This window comes from Aedes albopictus, chromosome 1 (genome assembly GCF_035046485.1).
Source record: "Aedes albopictus strain Foshan chromosome 1, AalbF5, whole genome shotgun sequence".
Lineage (NCBI taxonomy): Eukaryota > Metazoa > Arthropoda > Insecta > Diptera > Culicidae > Aedes > Aedes albopictus.
The window spans coordinates 168,448,011-168,467,873 of record NC_085136.1 but is presented as its reverse complement, the minus strand read 5'-3'; the positions used below and the strand labels follow the sequence as shown (position 1 = coordinate 168,467,873).

The 19,863-nt window shown below is 44.7% G+C and overlaps 1 protein-coding gene across 4 annotated transcripts in view; it reads right to left on the bottom strand.

Moving 5' to 3' along the window:
- Nucleotides 1-19,863, bottom strand: part of LOC109412137 (protein unc-13 homolog 4B) — a 381,313-nt gene that overhangs the window by 278,038 nt on the left and 83,412 nt on the right. The gene's annotated exons all lie outside the window — the stretch shown is intronic.

Below are 19,863 nucleotides of genomic sequence, written 5' to 3'. Positions count from 1 at the left end.
ACACAATAGTGTGCACACACCTTCAAAGTGTGATTGCAGCGCAGGGACACGTCGGATCGTGTTGAGGTCTTCGGTGCACTTATTCCTTGTAAATAAAGGAATAAGTGCACCGAAGACGTCGAGACGATCCGAGGCAAATGTGCACTTTTATCACACTTTTTAGGCGTACCAAAAAAAGTGTGATAGTCCAATTTGAGATGTAATCTGCAATATAGGGCACTGCATTGTTTTGATTTTGTATGGGATTTTGACGTTTCTTGGCCTTGTTGTTTACAAAATTTCTGTAAGAGTGAAAGAGAAGGAGAGAATTTCATGCAGTTCCCTATTGTGTGTGTGGGTATTTTTGGGACCGGGGAAGCACAGACAAACAGACGTAACACTTGCGAAATTTCCATCGACCACGCTTTTAACGATCATTTCAAATTTTTATAGTTGTGGCTTTCACAACCAGAGGCGCGCGCATCATTTTTCTATGCGTTTGACGTTTCACACTAGCGCCTTCTGTTGACGATATGGCACAACACAGCGATTCGTGCAACTTTTCCACCAGGTGATGGTAGTGTGAAGTGGGCGATGGATTTCCATGAAAATCGTTCAAGCTGTTACGTCTGTTTGTCTGTGGGGGAAGGCTCTTAAGTGCCCCACACAATTGAGTTGTCCAAAAAATGTCTCACGAAACCTAATGCAAGCCTATCCATATACGTGAGAACAAAAGATGTTTAAAAAGTTCTTACAGATAGCTTAACACGGGAAATCTGAACACAAACCACTACCACACAGGAATTTGGATTGGTCCGAGGATTGGTCAATGCATACGTTTGCTTGTGCGTGACAGTACTTTTGTAGTTTGACACATTTCCCATGGGAAAACTGTCAAAAAAAACGCAAACCTCGACGGAACGGACGCTATGTGTTCCAGGCTTTAGCTTGGTGTGACCTCTGGACCGGTCTCTGGAACGGGGGGCTCTCATACAAATGACCTTGCGGAGAACGTCCCTATGGAGCTGCACGTCAAAAAACACTATTGTCGTCGTGGTTGAAACCCGAAGTTTTCCCACAGCCGACAATCGAATTTTCTCAAAATGCATAGGGAATCGCGCCACTTGAGCGGTGGCTTCTATATTCGTCTGTTTTCCATTACAACTCTGTCAAATTTGAACCAATTGGCTTCTTTAGTGGTGTTGAGATAATTCCATATTCTGAATCTGCATGCCAAACTGAGCCGAAATCCAAATTTTCATCAATTTTGGTGCCCGGGAACCTATTTAAAAATCAATTTGAAATTTGTATGGGAGCGATTTGTCGAATCACCCCTCGTCGCATTTTGTACTGAGCGGAGCTGTCAAGCAGTTGCCCAGCTGTCAAAAGGTGATTTCAAAAAATCTCTTTGAAAATGATTTTAGGTACCAAAATAAAGTTCTAAAAATCTGAAAAAAATCATAGCGGCTCAGAAAAAGTTGCTCTTTCGTTTAAAATAAAAAAATCATTGATTTTTTCTTAATTTAAAAACCCAATTGACACAACTTTTGGAATGTGGTGAGATAGGTATAGCACAGACGAATTTAATCTTCGTCGGTGGGTATAGTATCTACCCGTGTACAACATTTCAAGTCAATTGGGTTTTTAAATTAAGAAAAATGCGAGGAAAAATGTATGGATTTTTTTTATTTTATACAAAAGAGCACCTTTTTCTGAACCACCATGATTTTTTTCAGATTTTTAGAACTTCATTTTGGTACCTAAAATCGCTTTCGAAGAGATTTTTCGAAATCACCTTTTGACAGCTGGCCAACTGCTTGACAGCTCCGCCCAGTACAAAATGCGACGAGGGGTGATTCGACAAATCGCTCCCATACAAACTTCAAACTGATTTTTAAATAGGTTCCCGGGCACCAAAATTCATGAAAATTTGGATTTCGGTTCAGTTTTGCATGCAGATTCTGAATATGGAATTATCTCAACACCGCTAAAGAAGCCAATGAGCCATTTTACGAGACGTTTCGGATCAGCTGATCGCTCATTTCATGAATGAAAATTTGACAGAAGGTTGCGCCCAAGCCCGTGAGTGTTATTATTATTAATATCAATATCAACACTGTTGTCGTTTCGTAAAATAGACTATTGGTTCAAAATTGACTGAGTTATAGTGGAAAACAGACGAATATAGAAGCTCCGCCCAAGTGGCGCGATACCCTACGTGAAACCCAGAGAAAATAGGTAGAGAAGCGAATAGTGTGAAGCCAAAAATACCTTATCGAACCGTCAAACTGGTATCCTAATGAACAAAATCAACAAACCTTGACGATTGCCGCAAAAGTGAAGATAAGTAATGCACGAGGTAATGCACCCATTTCAAACAAATTTTCACCAAAGTTTCCAAATATTATGGATAACAGTGCAAACAACATTGATTTCTTGAATTAATGAAAATTGTTCCATTTTGGAACATCAGTTTGATAATTCCTAGTTAATACAACAACAGTATTGCGGCGCTCATAATAAATCCACATTGGGCGGCGGCGATATGCCCGCGAGGAGATACCCGCGATACAGACGCAATGTCAAAATCGAACAGATACTGTCACCCACCCAGCAGCATCGCAGCAGCCTTCAGGCCGTTCATATCAAAACAAAAGTTAACACAATGGCAACTCAGGTGGCCAGAAATCATAATAATATTTATCGCGACATTGATTCACTTATATGCACACGCATCACGCATCACCTCGTCGGTTTTGTGTTTGTGGTATCCTGCAGGTAATAAACCTGCCGAATTATAAAGATCTTGATACTGAGTAGTGAGTAACAATTATACGGTATATTCAGTTTAGGGTGTTGTTTGGATATGCGCAGTAGAGTAGTGGGACTGACGGGGAACGGAGTGATAGTGAAGAGCGTATCAGACCAGTGGGACGGATCTACGGATATTCCGGATTGCGTCTGAGCCGTGACCGATTAGGATCACCGAAGGAGATTCCCACAGTGGCGACTAGGATGGGATCTGCAAAAGATAATTGTGTTTTGGTTGTTCATTTGGCAGCCGGAAGAAAAAATGATCGGTGCTCATGATTGTTGAGGTTATGGGACGAGAAGGAGGAGGTGTGATGCAAAGTTGAAAATGGCGAAGTAGGAGTTACGCTGTTTTTTGGATCTTTAAAATCAATGATGAGTAACTGAAAAGTACACCATGCTCCCGGAGAGCGTTGCAGAAGGAACTGCTGTTGAATGTAACTGGTGCAATGCACAGTTTTGCTCCCGGAGAGCGTTAAAAAAAAAGGTGAAATAGTTGGTTCCGGAGACCGAGCTTGCAATAGTCATTCCAAAGCATTGCATTGCTCTCGGAGAGCGTATCGGAAAAGATTGGTCTCAGAGACCGGATTAAACTGGCTGATGCAAGGCCTGGCATGCTCCCGGAGAGCGAATTTGGGAAAGAGTTGCAAGGGTATAGACAGATAATCGTATAACCCAAGAGGAAAAACGATAACTCAGACTTGCCGGAAGCAATGATGCAGGATTGAGACCCGATCTTATTAGATGGGAAGACGGGCTCTTAGGTATATGAAAAAAAAATACGTTGAACGCAAGGTGGTGATATCGGAATTGGATGGAGCTTGTTAAAATAAAAACAATGAGGTACACCGAACTCTGACAGAGTGATGTTGAGTGAAAATGTGTGCTACGACAAACAAAGGTGTAGCGTAAAATAAACCTACGAAGTAAACAGTTTGTTATTCAGAAATAACTAGACTGTGACGAATATAGGGTATGTGTGCCATCAGTAATCTCACGCTCCCATATTCATCCTATTCGAAAACAAGCGATTACGGCACCGATTGATTCCGTTCTTTTTGTTTTCATGGGTGCTCACTTCTAACAAAAAATACAAAAATAAGAAACATGACAAACAGCGCTTCAATCCTTTGTTTTTTGTAGGATGAAAATGGGAGCCACATGCTTAATAAGGGAACCAATACCCTATAAGAAACGTAGTCTTATGATGTTTTATATCTAGTAATGAGGATTGGATGTCAAACTTCAGACATTGTTGCAGGGCAGAGAAAGCCTTAGCTTCAGGATCGACGCTTAAAGATAGAGTGTACAGGGATACAGAGCGATGACGTCACAATGCACTATCTCTCACGCAATAGAGTTTTGCATAGAAATTTAACCTAATTTTTTTCCCCGAGAGAGAGGAGAACGGCAAAACAAACCACTGGAAACTGTCGAAAATCGTGTGGGAGAGAAGAGGAAAGGAAGAACGCAAGTGAACCTAACGTTTATTCGTGACGTCATCTTACAAAATCCAATGAGAAATTCGCAGAATGCAGTTTATTTTCAATATGGTAGACGTTTGGTCGGGACAAACGGTTTAACTGAAATGCTTTATAACAGTCCGGTTAGTGTAACATATCCGTCAGAATGGTGCGCCAAGTTAGCTAAAATGAATGAATTCACGTTCATCTAACGTGAGCGTATGAGTAGTGACGGCTGTCAGACGATACTGTTATCCAATTTCATTCGCTAAATGTTCAAACAAGTTATCAAACGTCTACTGTAGTGGGAATAGCGTAGAGATGCAGAAAAAAACAGAAGTGTAATATTAAACATTAATCACAATTAAGGTCTCAAACGTCAATGCACTACCTTCAAATACTGTACATGCTGTTGAGTATCTCAGATTGAGTAGATAGACGAATGAGACTGGAAAGCGTCGTCGAGACTGCAACTGCGATTTCAAGCATGTAGCAGGCAGATTTGAACTTGAAAAAGGAGAAAAACGCAAATATTGGTTGTGATTATGCATCAGTCTTGGTGTCAGCAGTGTCAAGTATAAGTATAATTATTTAAAGAGATCTGAAATTGATCACCTTGCGAGTATTGGGATCTTCTGTAAAAAAAGGAAATGATGTAAAGATAAAGATAGTGAAGTTCTTCTACCTATAAGGATTGAACACAAAAAAAATAGATAAATAAAATAAGATACACAAGTGAACTCGAGAACACTGAAAAATGAAAAAAAGTGAACGGGAAAATGATAACGGATTTCAACTACGTTCAAGGAACTATTTGAAAAAAAAAGAAATCGGAAAGGAAACTTAATGAAGAAAGGCATGTTGAAAGAAACAGAAAAGTATAAGAAAAATAACGGGAGAGAAGTAACATAAATTTCATAGTGATATCATCATGGACTAGTTCCGTATTATTGTGAGCGATACAGTGAAGATATTATCAGTAATGTAAGGGAGTAAACAAATGTAAATGGAATTATATCCTCGGCGTTCAAAACAAGTGGATGGCGACAGAGAAGCTTCTAGATTAGAAACTTCAAACGTATCAAGCGTACATAGTAAATGTTAAACTTTACTTACAACACAATAAAGAAGTCGTTTTATTGTGTTAGCACGTGTTAGTGCTACAAACTGATGACGTCTGAATTGTCACTGCATTCTGAAAGACTTACGAGGTAGAACTGAGATATCTCACAATAATGTACACGGTGAACTAAAATGACTATGGGACAGATAATCGTAGTCTGAAATTTCAGGATAGTAATCTAAACGATGTAAATATGGAAATTGTTAATATAGAGAAGACTTCTGGAAAATTCCGGTTTATATTAGCATTCTGTTTTATGGGAAAAAAGGAGATGTGGTATCCTGCAGGTAATAAACCTGCCGAATTATAAAGATCTTGATACTGAGTAGTGAGTAATGCTACGTTCACACTGCGCTCTATATCAAGTAATATAGCGAGATGATATCCTATATCAAGTAAGATGTTCACACTACGCCAACTTGATATAGGTTGACGTTTATGTTGGCGAACTAAAAAAACAATAACATTGAGCGGAAACGAAACTTCTGGTTGGCGATTTCGGCTTGGTGATTTCGGTGAAATTACGGGGTTAATTTTCGTTCCAGGGAGGTTTCTGGAGATATTCTGGATTGGAAGTGCAGGAGAAACAGGAATAATGTTGTCGGCTCGGTTGTCGGTAATCTCATCCATGACTTTTTTTATGCGGTTCATCAAGGAGTCCGGGATTCCCTCAACGGATTTTTTAGATTCTTCCAGGAGTACTTTCTGAGAGCTAGCGGTTTCCTCTTGGAGTTCTCCCAAAATTCTTTCTGGGATGTTTTTAAGAAGTGGAAAATTGTCGCAAGGAGTTCATCAATAATTCCCAAGAGTTTCTTGGGAATTTCTCTAGAATAACCCTGGTGGAATTCCACCAGAACTTCCACATACAATCCCCCAGGAGTACTCCGGGAATACCCTCAAGAGCTTTCCGAGTATTTCTCCAGGATGTCCCCGAGAATACTGCAGAATTTTCATGTAATTCTTCTAGGGATTCCTCGAGAATTCTTCCAATAATTTGCATGGAAGATTCCCGGCTTCTTCAGATATATTTTTAGGAATTCCATGAGAGTTATATAAGCTTCCCTAAATGTGCGGTGTATTTTCTACTAGAAATTTCATTAAAATTTCTTTGGTAATTTCTCCATAAAATATCCGAAAATTCCTTTCAGAATTTTCCAAGAAATACTCCAGTAATTATACATGAATCCCTTCAAGATTTCCCTAAGATTTCGTTCATGATTATCCTGAAACTTTCTTCCGCAGTTCCACGGGAATATTTACAAGAGTTCCACAAAAAAACATTCAGTCTCCCGGGTAATTCTCCAGATATTCTCCGTGGAATTACTCAAGGAGATCCCCAGAAGTATCTCAATAATTTCTCCAGCAGTTCTTAGAGAATTACTCCAGGAGTTCATCAGGAATTCCTCAAGAAGTATCTCAGGAAAACTTAATGAAGGTCCTCGTAAATATCACTTGACAATTTTCAGGAATTTCTCTTTGACTTCCTTTAAGTTTTTCCATAAGTTCCCCATGGATTTTTCAGGATTTCCTCAGGGATTTTCACCAGGTGTTCACAGGGGATCCCCAGCAATTCCTCGAAGAGCTCCCACAAATTCCTCCATGGGGATTCCTACGGAAGTTCTCTGAGATTCTCTAGGAAACCCTCCACGAGGTCACCGGAAATTCCTTCGTGAAATTTACGGGGATTCTTCCGGGAATTCTCCGGGGATTCATCAAGAAGCTTCCCGGGAATTTCTGCATTAGTTCCCCGGGAATTTTCTCGGAGTTCCCTAACGATGTCTTTGGGGTTCTTTCAGGAATTATCTAAAGATTCCTCCAGGGAATCCTCCAGGAGTTCTCCGGGGATTTTCCAGGAGTTCTCTAAGGATTCCTCCGGGAGAATCCCGAGAATTCCTTCGGGGGTTCCTGCGAATTCCTCCAAGAGTTCCTCGGGAATTCCTCCGGATATTCCTCCAAGAGTACCTGAAGGATTCCTCCACAAGTTATCCAGGTTTTCTCAAGGAGTTCCCTAAGGTTTTCTAAAAGAGTTCCTTGGGGATTCCTCCAGGAGTTCCTTGAGGATTCTTCCAGGAGTTCTCTAGAGATTCCTCCAGGAGTTCCCTGGGGATTCCTCTAGGAGTTCCCAGGGGATTCTTCCAGGAGTTCCCTGGTGATTCCTGCAGGAGTTCCCTGGTGATTCCTCCAGGAGTTCCATGGGGATTCCTCCAGGAGTTTCAGAGAGATTCCTCCAGAGTTCCCTGGGGATTCCTCCAGGAGTTCCCTGGTAATTCCTGCAGGAGTTCCCTGGTGATTCCTCTAGGAATTCACTGGAGATTCCTTCAGGAGTTCTCTGCGGAATCCTCCGGAAATTCCTCCAGGAGTTCTCCGGGGAATTTTCTGCAGTTCCGAAAGGATTCCTCTGGGAGTTCCCCGAAAATTCCTTCAGGAGTTTCCTGGGAATTCCACCAAAAGCACTCTAAAGTTTCCAGGAGTGTCCTGCTTAATCCACCAGCAGTTCTGGAGATTGCTGCAGGAGTTCCCAGGGGATTCCTCCAGGAGTTCCCTGGGGATTTCTCCAAGAGTTCCATGAGGATTCTTCCAGGAGTTCCCTAGGGATTCCTTCGGGAGTTCTCTGGGGATTCTTCCAGAAGTTCCCTGGGGAATCTTCCAGGAGTTCCCTAGGGATTCCTCCAGGAGTTCTCTGGGGATTCCTTCAGGAGTTCTCCAGAGATTACCCCAGAAGTTCCCCGAGGATTCCTCCAGGAGTTCCCTGGGAATTTGTGCAATGTTCACTGAGGATTCATCCTGGAGTTCCCTGAGAAATCCTCCAGAAATTCCTCAAGGACTTCTCCGAGGAATTTTCAGGAGGTCCGTAAGGATTCCTCCAGGAGTCAACTGGGAATTCCTCCAAGAGTTCACAGAGGATTCTTCCAGGAGTTCCCTGGGAAATCCTCCAAAAATTCCTTCAGGAGTTCTCCGGGGATTTTTCAGGAGTTCCGTAAGGACTCCTCCGGGAGTTCCCCGAGAATTCCTCCAGGAGTTCCCCGAGAATTCCTCCAGGAGTTCCCTGAAGATTCCTCCAGGAGTTCCATGAGGATTCCTCCAAGAGTTCCATGAGGATTCTTGCAGGAGTTCCCTAGGAATTCCTCTAGAAGCTTCCCGAGGAATTCTTCCAGAAAATCCTCAGGACTTCTTCCAGAAGTTCCTCGGTAATTATTACAGAAGTTCCTCGGGAATTCTTCCAGAAGTTCCTCGAGGATTTTTCTAGAAGTTTTTCAGGAAATCTTCCAGAAATTCCTGGGAAATTCTTCTAGGAATTCCTCGGGAATTCTTTCAGGAATTCCTCGGGAACTTTTCTAGGAATTCCTCGGAAATTTTTCTGGAAATTCCTCGGGAATACTTCTAGGAATTCCTCGGGAATTCTTCTAGGAATTCCTCGGGAATTCTTCTAGGAAAACCTCGAGAATTCTTCGGGAATTTTTCTAGGAGTTCATCCAGAAGTTCCTCAGGAATTCTTCCAGAAGTTCCTTGGGAATTCTTTCAGAAGTTCCTCGGGAATTCTTCCAGAAGTTCCTCGGGAATTCTTCCAGAAGTTCCTCGGGAATTCTTCCAGAAGTTCCTCGGGAATTCTTCCAGAAGTTCCTTGGGAATTCTTCCAGAAGTTCCTCGGGAATTCTTCCAGAAGTTCCTCGGGAATTCTTCCAGAAGTTCCTCGGGAATTCTTCCAGAAGTTCCTCGGGAATTCTTCCAGAAGTTCCTCGGGAATTCTTCCAGAAGTTCCTCGGGAATTCTTCCAGAAGTTCCACGGGAATTCTTCCAGAAGTTCTTCGGGAATTCTTCCAGAAGTTCTTCGGGGATTCTTCCAGAAGTTCTTCGGGAATTGTTTCAGAAGTTCCGCGAGAATTCTTCCAGAAGTTCCTCGGGAATTCTTCCAGAAGTTCCTCGGGAATTCTTCCAGAAGTTCCTTGGGAATTCTTCCAGAAGTTCCTTGGGAATTCTTCCAGAAGTTCCTTGGGAATTCTTCCAGAAGTTCCGCGAGAATTCTTCCAGAAGTTCCTCGGGAATTCTTCCAGAAGTTCCTCGGGAATTCTTCCAGAAGTTCCTTGGGAATTCTTCCAGAAGTTCCTTGGGAATTCTTCCAGAAGTTCCTTGGGAATTCTTTCAGAAGTTCCTTGGGAATTCTTCCAGAAGTTCCTTGGGAATTCTTCCAGAAGTTCCTTGGGAATTCTTCCAGAAGTTCCTTGGGAATTCTTCCAGAAGTTCCTTGGGAATTCTTCCAGAAGTTCCTTGGGAATTCTTCCAGAAGTTCCTTGGGAATTCTTCCAGAAGTTCCTTGGGAATTCTTCCAGAAGTTCCTTGGGAATTCTTCCAGAAGTTCCTTGGGAATTCTTTCAGAAGTTCCTTGGGAATTCTTTCAGAAGTTCCTCGGGAATTCTTCCAGAAGTTCCTCGGGAATTCTTCCAGAAGTTCCTCGGGAATTCTTCCAGAAGTTCCTCGGGAATTCTTCCAGAAGTTCCTCGGGAATTCTTCCAGAAGTTCCTCGGGAATTCTTCCAGAAGTTCCTTGGGAATTCTTCCAGAAGTTCCTTGGGAATTCTTCCAGAAGTTCCTTGGGAATTCTTCCAGAAGTTCCGCGGGAATTCTTCCAGAAGTTCCGCGGGAATTCTTCCAGAAGTTCCTCGGGAATTCTTCCAGAAGTTCCTCGGGAATTCTTCCAGAAGTTCCTCGGGAATTCTTCCAGAAGTTCCTCGGGAATTCTTCCAGAAGTTCCTCGGGAATTCTTCCAGAAGTTCCTCGGGAATTCTTCCAGAAGTTCCTTGGGAATTCTTCCAGAAGTTCCTTGGGAATTCTTCCAGAAGTTCCTTGGGAATTCTTCCAGAAGTTCCTTGGGAATTCTTCCAGAAGTTCCTTGGGAATTCTTCCAGAAGTTCCTTGGGAATTCTTCCAGAAGTTCCTTGGGAATTCTTCCAGAACTTCCTTGGGAATTCTTTCAGAAGTTCCTTGGGAATTCTTTCAGAAGTTCCTCGGGAATTCTTCCAGAAGTTCCTCGGGAATTCTTCCAGAAGTTCCTCGGGAATTCTTCCAGAAGTTCCTCGGGAATTCTTCCAGAAGTTCCTCGGGAATTCTTCCAGAAGTTCCTCGGGAATTCTTGCAGAAGTTCCTCGGGAATTCTTCCAGAAGTTCCTCGGGAATTCTTCCAGAAGTTCCTCGGGAATTCTTCCAGAAGTTCCTCGGGAATTCTTCCAGAAGTTCCTCGGGAATTCTTCCAGAAGTTCCTCGGGAATTCTTCCAGAAGTTCCTCGGGAATTCTTCCAGAAGTTCCTCGGGAATTCTTCCAGAAGTTCCTCGGGAATTCTTCCAGAAGTTCCTCGGGAATTCTTCCAGAAGTTCCTCGGGAATTCTTCCAGAAGTTCCTCGGGAATTCTTCCAGAAGTTCCTCGGGAATTCTTCCAGAAGTTCCACGGGAATTCTTCCAGAAGTTCTTCGGGAATTCTTCCAGAAGTTCTTCGGGGATTCTTCCAGAAGTTCTTCGGGAATTGTTTCAGAAGTTCCTCGGGAATTCTACCAGAAGTTCCGCGGGAATTCTTCCAGAAGTTCCTCGGGAATTCTTCCAGAAGTTCCTCGGGAATTCTTCCAGAAGTTCCTCGGGAATTCTTCCAGAAGTTCCGCGGGAATTCTTCCAGAAGTTCCTCGGGAATTCTTGCAGAAGTTCCTCGGGAATTCTTGCAGAAGTTCCTCGGGAATTCTTGCAGAAGTTCCTCGGGAATTCTTGCAGAAGTTCCTCGGGAATTCTTGCAGAAGTTGCTCGGGAATTCTTCCAGAAGTTCCTCGGGAATTCTTCCAGAAGTTCCTCGGGAATTCTTCCAGAAGTTCCTCGGGAATTCTTCCAGAAGTTCCTCGGGAATTCTTCCAGAAGTTCCTTGGGAATTCTTCCAGAAGTTCCTTGGGAATTCTTCCAGAAGTTCCTTGGGAATTCTTTCAGAAGTTCCTTGGGAATTCTTCCAGAAGTTCCTTGGGAATTCTTCCAGAAGTTCCTTGGGAATTCTTCCAGAAGTTCCTTGGGAATTCTTCCAGAAGTTCCTTGGGAATTCTTTCAGAAGTTCCTTGGGAATTCTTCCAGAAGTTCCTTGGGAATTCTTTCAGAAGTTCCTTGGGAATTCTTTCAGAAGTTCCTCGGGAATTCTTCCAGAAGTTCCTCGGGAATTCTTCCAGAAGTTCCTCGGGAATTCTTCCAGAAGTTCCTCGGGAATTCTTCCAGAAGTTCCTCGGGAATTCTTCCAGAAGTTCCTCGGGAATTCTTCCAGAAGTTCCTTGGGAATTCTTTCAGAAGTTCCTCGGGAATTCTTCCAGAAGTTCCTCGGGAATTCTTCCAGAAGTTCCTTGGGAATTCTTCCAGAAGTTCCTTGGGAATTCTTCCAGAAGTTCCTTGGGAATTCTTCCAGAAGTTCCGCGGGAATTCTTCCAGAAGTTCCTCGGGAATTCTTCCAGAAGTTCCTCGGGAATTCTTCCAGAAGTTCCTCGGGAATTCTTCCAGAAGTTCCTTGGGAATTCTTCCAGAAGTTCCTTGGGAATTCTTCCAGAAGTTCCTTGGGAATTCTTCCAGAAGTTCCTTGGGAATTCTTCCAGAAGTTCCTTGGGAATTCTTCCAGAAGTTCCTTGGGAATTCTTCCAGAAGTTCCTTGGGAATTCTTCCAGAAGTTCCTTGGGAATTCTTCCAGAAGTTCCTTGGGAATTCTTCCAGAAGTTCCTTGGGAATTCTTTCAGAAGTTCCTTGGGAATTCTTTCAGAAGTTCCTCGGGAATTCTTCCAGAAGTTCCTCGGGAATTCTTCCAGAAGTTCCTCGGGAATTCTTCCAGAAGTTCCTCGGGAATTCTTCCAGAAGTTCCACGGGAATTCTTCCAGAAGTTCTTCGGGAATTCTTCCAGAAGTTCTTCGGGGATTCTTCCAGAAGTTCTTCGGGAATTGTTTCAGAAGTTCCTCGGGAATTCTACCAGAAGTTCCGCGGGAATTCTTCCAGAAGTTCCTCGGGAATTCTTCCAGAAGTTCCTCGGGAATTCTTCCAGAAGTTCCTCGGGAATTCTTCCAGAAGTTCCGCGGGAATTCTTCCAGAAGTTCCTCGGGAATTCTTTCAGAAGTTCCTTGGGAATTCTTCCAGAAGTTCCTCGGGAATTCTTCCAGAAGTTCTTCGGGGATTCTTCCAGAAGTTCTTCGGGAATTGTTTCAGAAGTTCCTCGGGAATTCTACCAGAAGTTCCGCGGGAATTCTTCCAGAAGTTCCTCGGGAATTCATCCAGAAGTTCCTCGGGAATTCTTCCAGAAGTTCCTCGGGAATTCTTCCAGAAGTTCCTCGGGAATTCTTCCAGAAGTTCCTCGGGAATTCTTCCAGAAGTTCCTCGGGAATTCTTTCAGAAGTTCCTCGGGAATTCTTGCAGAAGTTCCTCGGGAATTCTTGCAGAAGTTCCTCGGGAATTCTTGCAGAAGTTCCTCGGGAATTCTTGCAGAAGTTCCTCGGGAATTCTTGCAGAAGTTGCTCGGGAATTCTTCCAGAAGTTCCTCGGGAATTCTTCCAGAAGTTCCTCGGGAATTCTTCCAGAAGTTCATCGGGAATTCTTCCAGAAGTTCCTCGGAAATTCTTCCAGAAGTTCCTCGGAAATTCTTCCAGAAGTTCCTCGGGCATTCTTCCAGAAGTTCCTCGGGAATTCTTCCAGAAGTTCCTCGGGAATTCTTCCAGAAGTTCCTCGGGAATTCTTGCAGAAGTTGCTCGGGAATTCTTCCAGAAGTTCCTCGGGAATTCTTCCAGAAGTTCCTCGGGAATTCTTCCAGAAGTTCCTCGGGAATTCTTCCAGAAGTTCCTCGGGAATTCTTCCAGAAGTTCCTCGGGAATTCTTCCAGAAGTTCCTCGGGAATTCTTCCAGAAGTTCCTCGGGAATTCTTCCAGAAGTTCCTCTGGAATTCTTCCAGAAGTTCATCGGGAATTCTTCCAGAAGTTCCTCGGGAATTCTTCCAGAAGTTCCTCGGGAATTCTTCCAGAAGTTCCTCGGGAATTCTTCCAGAAGTTCCTCGGGAATTCTTCCAGAAGTTCCTCGGGAATTCTTCCAGAAGTTCCTCGGGAATTCTTCCAGAAGTTCCTCGGGAATTCTTCCAGAAGTTCCTCGGGAATTCTTCCAGAAGTTCCTCGGGAATTCTTCCAGAAGTTCCTCGGGAATTCTTCCAGAAGTTCCTCGGGAATTCTTCCAGAAGTTCCTCGGGAATTCTTCCAGAAGTTCCTCGGGAATTCTTCCAGAAGTTCCTCGGGAATTCTTCCAGAAGTTCCTCGGGAATTCTTCCAGAAGTTCCTCGGGAATTCTTCCAGAAGTTCCTCGGGAATTCTTGCAGAAGTTCCTCGGGAATTCTTGCAGAAGTTCCTCGGGAATTCTTGCAGAAGTTGCTCGGGAATTCTTCCAGAAGTTCCTCGGGAATTCTTCCAGAAGAAGTTCCTCGGGAATTCTTCCAGAAGTTCCTCGGGAATTCTTCCAGAAGTTCCTCGGGAATTCTTCCAGAAGTTCCTCGGGAATTCTTCCAGAAGTTCCTCGGGAATTCTTCCAGAAGTTCCTCGGGAATTCTTCCAGAAGTTCCTCGGGAATTCTTCCAGAAGTTCCTCGGGAATTCTTCCAGAAGTTCCTCTGGAATTCTTCCAGAAGTTCCTCGGGAATTCTTCCAGAAGTTCCTCGGGAATTCTTCCAGAAGTTCCTCGGGAATTCTTCCAGAAGTTCCTCGGGAATTCTTCCAGAAGTTCCTCGGGAATTCTTCCAGAAGTTCCTCGGGAATTCTTCCAGAAGTTCCTTGGGAATTCTTCCAGAAGTTCCTTGGGAATTCTTCCAGAAGTTCCTTGGGAATTCTTCCAGAAGTTCCTTGGGAATTCTTCCAGAAGTTCCTCGGGAATTCTTCCAGAAGTTCCTCGGGAATTCTTCCAGAAGTTCCTCGGGAATTCTTCCAGAAGTTCCTCGGGAATTCTTCCAGAAGTTCCTCGGGAATTCTTCCAGAAGTTCCTCGGGAATTCTTCCAGAAGTTGCTCGGGAATTCTTCCAGAAGTTCCTCGCGAATTCTTCCTGGAATTTCTTGGGAAAATTTCCAGAAGTTCCTCGGAAATTCTCAAAGAACTTCTGGAGAAATTCCTGAGGAACTCCTGGAGAAATTCTCGAGGAACTTGTGGAGGAATTTCCTAGAAAATTCTGGGAGATTTCTCGATCAGCTACTAATGAAATTTTCGAAGAATTTCTGGAAGAAACGCTGAGGAACTGCTAGAGGGATTCCCGAGGAGCTCCTGGAGGAGTTCCCGTAAAATTTCTTGGAGTATTATGCGGTACTCCTAGAGGAATTTTCGAGTAACTCTTGGAGCAATTCCCGAGGTACTCTTGGAGGAATTTTCTAGGAACACCGGAAGAAATCCCTACAGAATACCGGGAAGAATTCTCGAAGAACTCCTGGAGCATTTTCCGAGGAACTTCTAGAGGAATTCTCGAGAAACTGCAGGAGCAAATTCCTGGAGAAAATCCCGAATAACTTCTGTAAGAATTCCCCGAAAATTCCTAAAGGATTTCCTCGGGAACTCTTGAAGACATTCCCGAGGAACTTCTGAAAGAATTCCAGAGGAACTTGCGGAAAAAATCCTGAGGAACCTCTGGAAGAATTTCCGAGGAACTTCTGGAAGAATTCCCAATGAAGTTGTGAAAGAATACCCGAAGAACTTCTGAAAGAATTCCCCAGGATATTTTGGAGGAATACCCAAAGAACTTCTGAAAGAATTCCCGAGGATCCTCTGGAAGAAATATCGAGTAACTTCTGAAAGAATTCCTCAGAAATTTCTGGAAGAATTTCAGAGGAATTTCTAGAAGAATTCCCGAGGAACTTTTGGAAGAATTCCCGAGGAACTTCTGGTAGAATTCCCGAGAAACTTGTGGAAGAATTTCCGAGGAACTTTTGGAAGAATTCCCGAGGAACTTCTGGTAGAATTCCCGAGAAACTTGTGGAAGAATTTCCGAGGAACTTCTGAAAGAATCCCTGAGGAACTTTTGGAAGAATTCCCGAGGAACTTCTGGTAGAATTCCCGAGAAACTTGTGGAAGAATTTCCGAGGAACTTCTGAAAGAATCCCTGAGGAACTTGTGGCAGAATTTCCGAGGAACTTGTGAAAGAATTTCCGAGGAACTCCTGGAAGAATTCCCGAGGAATTTCTGGAAGAATTGCTGAGGAACTTGTGGGAGAATTTTCGAGAAACTCCTGGAAGAATTCCCGAGGAACTTCTGGAAGAATTCCCATGGAACTTCTGGAAAAATTCCCGAGGAACTTCTAGAAGAATTCCAGAGGAACTTCTGGAAGAATTCCCGAGGAACTTCTGGAAGAATTCCCGAGGAACTTCTGGAAGAATTCCCGAGGAACTTCTGGAAGGATTCCCGAGGAACTTCTGGAAGAATTCCAGAGGAACTTCTGGAAAAACTGCCGAAGAATTTCTGGGACAATTCCCGAGGAACTTCTGAAAAAAATCCCTAGAAACTTTTGGAAGAATTCCCGAAGAACTTCTGATATAACTGCCGGAGAATTTCTAGGAGAATTCCCGGGAAACTTCTGCAAGAATTCTCGAGGAACTTCTGGAAGAATTCCTGTGGAACCTATGGAAGAATTCTCGAGAAACTACTGGAAGAATTGCTGAGGATCTTCTGGAAGAATTCTCGAGCAACTTTTGAAAGAATTCCCGAGGAACTTCTGAAAGAATTCCAGAGGAAATTCTAGAAGAATTCCCGAGGAATTTGTGGTAGAATTCCCGAGAAACTTCTGGGAGAATCCCCGAGGAACTTCTGGAAGAATTCCCGAGGAGCTTCTGGAAGAATTCCCGAGGAACTTCTGGAAGAATTCCCAGAAGAACTTCTAAAATAATTTTCGAGGAAACTTTTGAGGAATTCTCGGAGATCCTGGAGAGTCTTTAGATGAATTTCCGTGAAACTCCTGAAGGAGTACCTGGAAACATTCCCGGGGAACTACAAAAATTCTCAAGGAACGCTCTCCGCGGATTCTGAAGTAACTTTCAAGGAACTTCTGAGGAACTCCTGGAGGAAGTCCCGGGTAACTTTCAGAGGAACTCCTGAAAGAATTATCGAAAAACTCCTGTGGGAATCCCCTAGTAACTAGGAGATAGTCTGGAAGAACTTCTGGAGGGATTGGAGGAATTCATGAATGAATTCCCGAGGATCTTCTGGGGATATCCCCGAAGAACTCCTGAACCATTCCCCGAGGAGCTCTTGGAGGGATTCTTTACAAACTCCTGGGGAATTTTTCCAGAAGTTCCTGGGGCATTCTTCCAGAAGTTCCTGGGGCATTCTTACAGCAGTTCCCCAGATATCCTTCCAGCAGTTCCCCGGAAATTCTTACAGTAGCTCTCCGGAAATCCTTCCTTCAGTTCCTCGGAAATTCTTCTTGCAGTTCGGCGGAAATTCTTCCAGCAGATCCCAGGAAATTCTTCCAGCAGTTCTCAGGAAATCCTTCCAGCAGTTCCTCGGAAATCCTTCCAGCAGTTCCTCGGAAATCCTTTCAGCAGTTCCCAGGAAATCCTTCCAGCAGTTCCCCGTAAATCCTTCCAGCAGTTCCCCGAAATCCTTCCAGAAGTTACCCGGAAATCCTTCCAGCAGTTCCCTGGAAATCCTTCCAGCAGTTCCCTGGAAACCCTTCCAGCAGTTCCCTGGAAATCCTTCCAGCAGTTCCCTGAAAATCCTTCCAGCAGTTTCCTGGAAATCCATCCAGCAGTTCCCTGGAAATCCTTCCAGCAGTTCCCCGGAAATCCTTCCAGCAGTTTCCCGGAAATCCTTCCAGCTCCTGGAGGATTTCCCAAAGAACTACTGGAGGATTTCCCGAGGAACTCCTGGAGGATTTCCCGAGGAACTCCTGGAGGATTTCCCGAGAAACTCCTGGAGGATTTCCTGAGGAGCTCCTGGAGGATTTCCCGAGGAACTCCTGGAGGATTTCCCGAGGAACTCCTAGAGGATTTCCCGAGGAACTCCTGGAGGATTTCCCGAGGAACTCCTGGAGGATTTCCCGAGGAACTCCTGGAGGATTTCCCGAGGAACTCCTGGAGGATTTCCCGAGGAACTCCTGGAGGATTTCCCGAGGAACTCCTGGAGGATTTCCCGAGGAACTCCTGGAGGATTTCCCGAGGAACTCCTGGAGGATTTCCCGAGGAACTCCTGGAGGATTTCCCGAGGAACTCCTGGAGGATTTCCCGAGGAACTCCTGGAGGATTTCCCGAGGAACTCCTGGAGGATTTCCCGAGGAACTCCTGGAGGATTTCCCGAGGAACTCCTGGAGGATTTCCCGAGGAACTCCTGGAGGATTTCCCGAGGAACTCCTGGAGGATTTCCCGAGGAACTCCTGGAGGATTTCCCGAGGAACTCCTGGAGGATTTCCCGAGGAACTCCTGGAGGATTTCCCGAGGAACTCCTGGAGGATTTCCCGAGGAACTCCTGGAGGATTTCCCGAGGAACTCCTGGAGGATTTCCCGAGGAACTCCTGGAGGATTTCCCGAGGAACTCCTGGAGGATTTCCCGAGGAACTCCTGGAGGATTTCCCGAGGAACTCCTGGAGGATTTCCCGAGGAACTCCTGGAGGATTTCCCGAGGAACTCCTGGAGGATTTCCCGAGGAACTCCTGGAGGATTTCCCGAGGAACTCCTGGAGGATTTCCCGAGGAACTCCTGGAGGATTTCCCGAGGAACTCCTGGAGGATTTCCCGAGGAACTCCTGGAGGATTTCCCGAGGAACTCGTGGAGGATTTCCCGAGGAACTCCTGGAAGATTTCCCGAGGAACTCCTGGAGGATTTCCCGAGGAACTCCTGGAGGATTTCCCGAGGAACTCCTGGAGGATTTCCCGAGGAACTCCTGGAGGATTTCCCGAGGAACTCCTGGAGGATTTCCCGAGGAACTCCTGGAGGATTTCCCGAGGAACTCCTGGAGGATTTCCCGAGGAACTCCTGGAGGATTTCCCGAGGAACTCCTGGAGGATTTCCCGAGGAACTCCTGGAGGATTTCCCGAGGAACTCCTGGAGGATTTCCCGAGGAACTCCTGGAGGATTTCCCGAGGAACTCCTGGAGGATTTCCCGAGGAACTCCTGGAGGATTTCCCGAGGAACTCCTGGAGGATTTCCCGAGGAACTCCTGGAGGATTTCCCGAGGAACTCCTGGAGGATTTCCCGAGGAACTCCTGGAAGGAATTCCGGGGGACTCCTGGATAAATTCATGAAGAATTCCTGGAATTTCCGGGGAATTTCTGGAAGGATTCCCGGGGAACTCTCCAGCCTCCAGGTGTTTCTTTTGAATCCCTCCAAGATTTTCCCGAACATCTTCCAGGAGTTCTTCATGGATTCCTCCAGGAGTTGCTTTAGAATTCCTCTAGGAATTCTCCGTGAATCATGCCTCTCGGAGTTCCCCGGAAATCCATCCCTCCAGGAGTTCCTCGGGAAATTCTCCAGTAGTTCCTCGGGAAATCCTCCAGGAGTTCCTTGGGAAATCCTTCAGGAGCTGCTCGGGAAATTCTCCAGGAGTTCCTCGGGAAATTCTCCAAGAGTTCCTCGGGAAATCCTCCAGGAGTTCCTCGGGAAGTCCTCCAGTAGTTCTTTGGGAAATCCTCCAGGAGTTCCTCGGGAAATCCTCCGGGAGTTCCCCGGGAAATCCTCCAGGAGTTTCTCGGGAAATCCTCCAGGAGTTCCGCGTGAATTCCTCCAGGAGTTCGGCAAATCCTCCAGAAGGTTCCCGGGAAATCCTCCAGGAGATCCCCGGAAATCCTCCAGGAGAAGTTTCCGATGATATCCTAGATAAATTGTCCAGGAACTCCTGTCAGAACAATTAGGAAATTTCCGGATGAGTTTTCAGAGAACTCCTTGAAGAATTTTCTGGGAACTCCAGGAAAATATCCAAAGGAACGCCTGGAGGAATTCCCAGGAAGCTGCTGGAGTAATTCCCTATAAATTCCTGGAGAAATACTTGGGGATTTTTTGGAACTCCTAGAATATTTCCTAGGAATTTATGGGTAACTCCTACAGGAATTTCCGAGAAACTTCTAGAGGAGTTCTCGGGGATTTCCTGGTGGAATTCCCTGGAAGCTTCTGGTGGAATTTCTTAAGAGCTACTGAAGAAATACCCGTGGAACTCTTGGAGAAAAATCCGAGAATTCTCAAGCAAAAGTTGAAAATATTACTGAGGAACTCCTCTTGAAATTCCCGAAAAACTCCTGGAGAAATTTGTGAGGAACTCTTGGAGAAATTACCGAGGAACTTCTGGTAGAATTTTCAGGGCGTTTCTGGAGGAATTTCCGAGCAAATTCTGAAGGAATTCTTGTAGAAATTCCCGGGGAACTCCTGGTTAAACCCTCGTGAATCTCCGGGGAGAATTTCCCAACTAACCTCTGGAAAAAATCCAAGGAGTTTCCAAGGATATCCTAGAGAAATTTCCGCAAAAACCCTGGAAGAATCCCCGAAAAACTCTGGAG